This window comes from Arvicanthis niloticus, chromosome 1, assembly GCF_011762505.2.
Source record: "Arvicanthis niloticus isolate mArvNil1 chromosome 1, mArvNil1.pat.X, whole genome shotgun sequence".
NCBI lineage: Eukaryota > Metazoa > Chordata > Mammalia > Rodentia > Muridae > Arvicanthis > Arvicanthis niloticus.
The window spans coordinates 73,599,032-73,606,750 of NC_047658.1; the positions used below are offsets into that span (position 1 = coordinate 73,599,032).

The following is a 7,719-nucleotide window of genomic DNA, read 5'->3' on the forward strand; positions in this document are numbered from 1 at the left end:
GCTTGTCAAGAGTCATATATTTGGACACCAAGTGCTTATTTATAATACATTTTTCAAAGGGAGGGGTAAGAGGGATCCAGGTAATGGGAAAGTTGGATCCAGGTGATGGGAAAGTACAGAATCTTCTCGGCCTGTGCCTTGAAACAATGGCGGTCTAACTGCTTACTTCAAAAGATACGGTACACTGCTTTACATCTAAAAATCTATTTGTAAGTATCAAACAGAACCTTGTGGTTACTAGGGAGATGAAGCTGCAGGAGACATTGTGCAGGTGGGGAGAAGTAGGGGGTGAGGGTAAAAGGCAAGGGTCCTGGCTTCTGACAGGATATTTTTTAATTTACATTTCAAATATTTTCACACATCCAGGTCTCTGCTTCAGAAATCCCCTATCCCTTTCCCCCTCTGCCTGAATTGATGAGGGTGCTTCCCCACCCAGCTACCCACTCAGGTCTTCTAGCCCTAGCATTCCCCTACCCTAGGGCATAGAACACCCTTAGGCGCCAGGGCCACTCCTCCCAGTATGTCCAACAAGGGCATCCTTTGCCACATAGGTGGTCTGAGCCATGGGTCCCTCCATGTGTACTCTTTGGTTGGTGGTCCAGTCCCCAGGTACTCTCGGGGGTCTGGCCAGTTGACACTGTTGCTCCCCCAATGGGGCTACAAACCCCCTCATGGAACTGAATTCTTGCAGGATAACAGGAAGGAAGTTGCAGTTCAGGGAAGCTGCCACACAGCAAAATTTCCCATCCAGCAGGGACAGGATGGGGAGGAGTCATGTGCAGAGCCAGGCAGAAACACCTCACCACACTCCCAGCAGATAGAGTAGTGAGCTGCAGAGGGCTCGCCAGCTGCCCCGTGGGCTCCTCCAGATTATGTACTCTATGGCTGAACAGACTTAGTCCTTTTACAGTGATGATATAATCCATCAATTCATTTCCAGGAGTCCCTCACCAAAATGTCACATGAGGTCCCATTTGATTTAGGATTTGTATTAAAGGCCTGTAATACTTACGCAACTATCCCCAAGTATAAGTTGGAAATCTGTAGGGCTATGAATGGGTTTCTATGAGCCTAGTGTTCTCTAGCATTATAGAGCCCCGAGATGCACCATCAGCACTGTACAAAACCAGGTGTGCACACACACACACGCCATCTGTCTCCTTACTCTTCTATTGTTGTGATCAACACCATGACTGGGACAAGTTATAAGGAGAGTGTGTGATTGGGGCTCACAATTCCAGTGGGTTAGAATTCATGACCACCACACTGGGGAGCATGGCAGCAGGCAGGAAGACATGGTGCTGGAGCAGGAAGGGAGAAGTCACAACTTGAGACACAAAGTTGACACAAACCTGAGGCAGAGAAAGAATGGAGGTGGTGTTTAGAATCTACTGAGTGATGAAAGCCGGCACCCCTGCCATAGCTTCTCTAATAATGTCATATTCCTAATCTTTCCTGAACAGTGTCCTGCTAACTGGGAACCAAGTATTTAAAGATATTAGCCTCTGGGGCCATTCTTATTCAAATCATCTCAGGATCCCACTGCTTTGCAGCTGGCTGCGTGAGGATCAGGAGCTCAAAGGTCATCTTCAGCTGTGGTGACTGACATCAGGACAGCATGGGAAACACATGAAACCTTCCAAAGAGAAAAGAAAAAGAGCAACAAAAGGAGAAAGAAAGAAAGAATTAATTAAAGAAAGAAAGCTGCTTGAGTGAGGGAACGATAGAGAAGCCTGTGCACTCACCATCACCTCTCATCCCCACTCCTGTTGCCTTTCTCATTATTTCCCTACATTCTCAGGTCTACTGAAATATGGCACGATGAGTGACAGCAGACATGACACTGTAGTTTTAATTTATTTTACATATTTGATGTTCTTTCTTCTTCATTCTCCTCTTCTTCCTTTGAGACATACTTTCAAAGTGTACACCAGCCTGATCTAGGTCCCTCAGCCTCTCCAGTGCTGGGATTATGGGCTTTTGCTGATGTTGTTTAATTTGGTCTTTGACTTTCAGAGATTCGAACCTGGGCCATGTGGATGCTGGGCTAGTGCTCTATCACTAGCTATCACCCTAGTCTAAACTACACATTTTCATGAAGTCATGAGCTTCTACTGTTGTTCTTGCTGTTGACACAATTGCTGACAAATATTGTTATGGTGTGCCCATCCTTCTGAAGTGTTAATAGTTATGTAAAACCCTTTACAATTTGTTTTTGAGGAAGGGATTGTCTCTATATTCAAGCCTAGGCTAGAACTCACTACATGTTCAGGATGGTCTCCAACTCCTGGGAATATTGTTTCCTCAAACTCCTGAGTTTAGAAATGAGAAACAATAGCCACTATGTCTTTGTCTTTTACACATTTTACTCAAGGCCTTCTCTGTTTCTTCCTAAGTCCTTCTTGGGTATTAAAACCATAAAATACTCAGACTATGACATAGTTCTGCATGAAAATTTTCTGCAGACAGAATTCCACCCCCAACTCTCCAAAGATCAGACACTGTCCTTCAGGTCTGCCACCATCCTCTGACCTCAGAGAGAAGAATGAAAGTGATCAGGTGAGCACAGCACTGGCCACACTGAACATCACACTGTTTGTAATGGTAACTGTGTATAATAAGCATAGACATTCAGTTCTAATGGAGGAGAGGGATTCCATGGACCATCTCTGAGTTTATACTCTAGATGTTCTAATTCTTTTTTAAAACTAATTGGTAACTATATTAATGATAATAACAGTGTCTACACACTTGAAAATGCACATGCAGTAAACAGGATTTATTTGATCTATGACTATGTCTGAAATTCTTTCTTGGATTCACAAAGCTCCTGCAGTCAGCTCCAGGAACCCTTACCATAAACCAGAATTGAAAAAGTATCTTCACCAACAAAATCAAGACTTCAATGGAAAAATTCAGTATGCTACACTCCACAAAAGAAAAACAAGGCTGTTGTCTTCAGGTAGGGAGACAAAAGTGGATGGTGTTGGCCCATGGGTTGGCCAGTTGATTAACCCGTTTAGCTCCTATTAACTTCACTCTTTGCTCCATAGCCTATCTTGCAGAGCCCTGGGCTGGGTTCCAGATAGTCCAATAATGGCTGTCTAACAAAAGGAAGTTCCAGTAATCCAGAAATTGTTCAGTCTACAAGGCTGGAAGTCTCAGCTGGCCTTCAGTGTATGCCAGAATCATGAATAAGTAGGCTCTAATGCCAGTTAAGGAATAGATTTGCCATCTCAAGCAAGCAGGCAAAGAAAAAGCTTCTTTCTTCCATGTCCTTAACAGAAGCTGCCAGCAGATGTAGACCAGATAAAAGGTTGATCTTCCCAACTCAAAAGATCTGGATTAAAAGTGGTTCTTCTCACTTCAAATTATAGAATTTAGAAAAAAAAAATCCTTCACAGGTATACCCAGCTGTTGGGTTGACAACCAAGAACAGGTACCACAGAAAGTATAAATAAAGCAAATTTGGAAAAAGAATCCCCAAAACATTTCTGTTCCTTAGTGTTGTCTTCATATAAATCAAATCGACAAGGCCCTGGCTGCCCCAGAATTTACATAGAAATTAATTCAGTAAGTAATTTAAAAGAGTAGCATCTGCTGTGGGTAAGACATTGGTGGGCTCTAAAGGTACAGAAACAATCAGGCCAGCTTGACCAGCAACAGAGTAAACAAGAAAGCAAAAAGAACTCAGACAACTCCTCGTGGAGACATGACAGGCAGAAAAAAGCTAATTCCAGAGTTTGTGGATTAGAAAGATTGCTTCATGGGATCAGAGAGAAGAAAAAAAAAAAAAAAAAAAAAAGCAGTATCCTTGTGGTAACCTGGCACTGTAGTGGTTAATGCAAATTAAAGGCACACAGACACAACAGTCTAGAACAAGGAAGTGGTGGCCCAGAGACTCACCTCCATTATCCTTGTCTAAAAAGAAATCCAAGAAACTAAGTAGGGCACAGCTAACTGAAACCAGGTACCCGCAGGGAAACTCAAAACTACAAAGGCTTAAAACGTCTGAAGTGTACCTTTTCCAAGTCCCTTAAAAGAACTTTGGAATAGGGACTAGAGCCTTCTGGTCTGGGCCTGAGCACTGAGCAGATCCCGGACGGCAGCTCTGCCCCCAATCTCTAAGAACCCAGAGGAAACAGGCCTCCCAGGAGCTCTAACCCTGGCAGTATCTTAGGTAAGCAGACAGCAATGCCCGCCTCAAACAGGGAGTAACTGGGACCCACTAGGACCAAGGAAGTTACTCCTGGCCTGGAGGTCTGTTTTTTTCCTGTCTGCACCTGAGCACTGAGCAGATTTTGGGCCCCAGCTCTAATCCTAGTAGTAACACCCACCTCACACAGTTCTGATAAAATCAAGATAATAGAAAGACAGGCTCCAGTCAGAGACAGGGCAGGTAGCACTAAGGAGATCCAGTTGGCGAAAGGCAAATGCAAGAACATAAGCATCAGCAACCCAGTGTACTTGGCATCATTAGAACCTAGTTCTCCCACACTAGAAAGTCCTGAATTCCCCATATCACTAGGAAAGCAAGATTCAGATTTAAAATCACTTCTAATGATGATGATAGAGGACTTTAAGGAGGACATAAATAACACTCTCAAAGAATTTGAGGAGAACACAGGTAAACAGGTAGAAGCCCTTAAAGAGGAAACACAAAAATCCCTTAAAGAATTACAAGAGAACACAACCAAACAGGTGAAGGAATTGAACAAAACCATCCAGGACATAAAAATGGAAGTAGAAACAATAAAGAAATCACAAAGGGAGACTACCCTGGAGATAGAACACCTAGGAAAGAGATCAGGAGTCATAGATGCAAGCATCACCAACAGAATACAAGAGATAGAAGAAAGAATCTCAGGTGCAGAAGATACCATAGAAAATATTGACACAATAGTCAAAGGAATAGGGACTAGAAACCAATGCAAAACAAAATGTAAAATAAAGCTCCCTCCTGATTTGAGAGGGTGACTGCAACAGCCTTTAAAGTCCAAAAGAGCCAGCGAGAGCCTCATTCAGGGGAGCTTCTACTTGGTGCTGGTGTACTTGGTGACAGTCTTGTTGTCCTCAGACACTGTGTGCTTAGCCAGTTCTCCTGGCAGTAGGAGGCTCACTGCCATCTGGATTTCCGATGATTGTAGACCACTTGTTAATGTGCCAGGCGAGAAGCCTCGCATACAATAAGCTGGAAGATGTCATTGACAAACGAGTTCATAATGCCCATGGCCTTGGACGAAATGTCAGTGTCTGGGTGCACCTGCTTTACGACTTGTACACTTAGATGGAGGAGCTCTCCTTGCGGCTGCACTTGTGCTTCTTGCAGTCTTTCTTTTGTGCCTTGGTGACAGCCTTCTTGGAGCCCTTTTAAGTACCTGGGGTAGATTTGGCCAGTTCAGGCATGATTGAAATCAAACAGTGAAAAAGTCTGGTAAGTAGAAAAACCCATTATTTTTTTCTTTTCCTTTTTTAAAAATCAATTATTTTATTCATTTACACTTGAAATGATATCCCCCTTCCTGGTTACCTCTCCACAAACTCCCATACCATTCTCCCATCCCCTTTGCCTCTATGAGGGCACTCCTCCACCCACTCATCTACTCCTGCCTCACTGCTCTAGCATGTCCCTGTGATGGGGAATCAAGCCTCCACAGGACCAAGAACCTCACCTTCCATGGATGTCAGATAAGACCATCCTCTGTTACATATCTGGAGACATGGATCACTTCATGTATACTCTTTGGTTGGTGGTTTAGTCTCTGGTAGATCTGGGTGGTCCAGTTAGATGACATTGAACTTCCTATGGGGCTGCAATTCCCTTCAGCTCCTTCAGTCCGTCTCTTAGCTCTTCCATTGGGGTCCCTGGGGTCAGTCCAATGGTTGGCAGTGAATATCTGTATTTCCCAAGTGCTGGTATAACCTCTCAGGGAACAGCCATACCAGGCTTTTGTCAGCAAGCACTTCTTGGTATCAGCAATAGTGTGAGAATTTGGTGTTTGCAGATGGAATGGATCCCTATGTGGGGTGGTGTCTGAATGGCCTTTCCTTCATGCTCTGTTCCATTTTTTGTCCCTGTCTTTTCGTTGGTCAGGAACATTTCTGGGTTAAAAATTTTCAGATGGATAGTTGGCCCCATCCTTCAGTAGGGACTGTACCTAGGGAATGCGTTCTGTCTCCCCTTTGTTGGGTATTTCTGCTAAAGCTATCCCTGTTGGGTCCTGGGAGCATTTCGTTTCCCTGGCATAGGGAACTTTTCAGTGGCTACCACCAGGTCCCCATTCCTCACTGCTACGTAGGTCTATTCAATTTCTTGACCCTTTCTAATTCTTTCTCTTCCAGTACCTGACGCCTGCACCCCCTTTCTCCTTCCTGTACTCTATCTCTCCAAGGTCCCTTGCTCCTGCTACCCCTGTGATTATTTTCTTTCCCCTTCTATGTAGAATTGAAGCATTTACATTTTGGTCTTCTTTTCTTCTTAAACTCCATAAGGCTTATGGGTTGTATCATGGGTACTCTGGGCTTTTGGGCTAATATCCACTTATCAGTGAGTACATACCATGTGTGTTCTTTTCTTTTGGGTTACCTCATCAGGATGTTATTTTCTAGTTCCATCCATTTGCCTGCAAATTTCATGAAGTCATTGTTTTTTTAATAGCTGAGTTGAACTCCATTGTGTAAATGTACCACATTTTCTGTATCCATTCCTCTGTTGAAGGACATCTGGGTTGTTTCCAGCTTCTGGCTATTATAAATAAGTCTGCTAAAAACACAGTGGAACATGTGTCCTTGTTACATGTTGGAGCATCTTTTGTGTATATGCCCAGGAGTGGTATAGCTGGCTTCTCAGGTAGAACTATTTTCAGTTTTCTGAGAAACTGCCAGATTGATTTCCAAGGTGGTTTGACCAACTTGCAATCCCATCAGCAGTGAAGGAGTGTTCCTCTTTCTCCACATTCTTGTCAACATCTGCTGTCACCTGGGCCTTAGCCATTCTGATTGGTGTGAGGTGGAATCTCAGGGTTGTTTTGATTTGTATTTCCCTGATGACTGAAGCAAGATGGCGGTTTTGAATGGGCTGCCGCATGCTCTGCCAGCATGTGATGCTAGAATCTGAATTGTAGTTTGCACTTGCTTCCCTGTATGTGCTCCCTCTACTCCTCTCACATTGACAGATGCTCTAAGAGTCCTCTGCCTTTCAGGAGCCATACTAACCTAAGTGAGTTTCCATGGGAGGTTGACATGTCCTGTGTTACCTAACTGCTGTGACTCTTGCCTGGCTGCAAGCTCCTTTTGAGAGCTCACTGTCATGTTAAAAGGTAGAAGAAGAGTCTTGCCTGCTTGCATTCTCTGCAGAGATCCCTCCATTCAGTGTTCTGTGGTGCTGTGACCTCAACTTCCCTGGGAGACAACCCATACTGTGTTCTCTTGATCTCTGTTTATGTCAGTATGAATATTTAAGTAAACTTTGATTCTCCCAATAATCCTTTAGAGTGTTCTCTTTAATTTCCTTGCTTATCTAAAACCTAGAACATTCTCCTTTAAAGGTGTTGAGTTTTGGTCTATTGTTGTGTATTGTAAACCTCAACATAAAACCAAAGCAAGCCAAACCAAACCAAACCAAAGCAAGGTCATCCTGTGTGACTGAGCCTGGCCTCAGATGCACTGGAATATTCCTGTCTCTGTCTCCTGAGTGCGGGAGTGTATCAAAACCATCAT

At 43.8% G+C, this 7,719-nt stretch overlaps 1 pseudogene; it reads right to left on the bottom strand.

The window, feature by feature from the left end:
* Positions 1-5,033: 5,033 nt before the first annotated feature.
* Positions 5,034-5,406, bottom strand: LOC117715745 (histone H2B type 1-L-like; annotated as a pseudogene).
* Between the last annotated feature and the right edge of the window lie 2,313 nt (positions 5,407-7,719).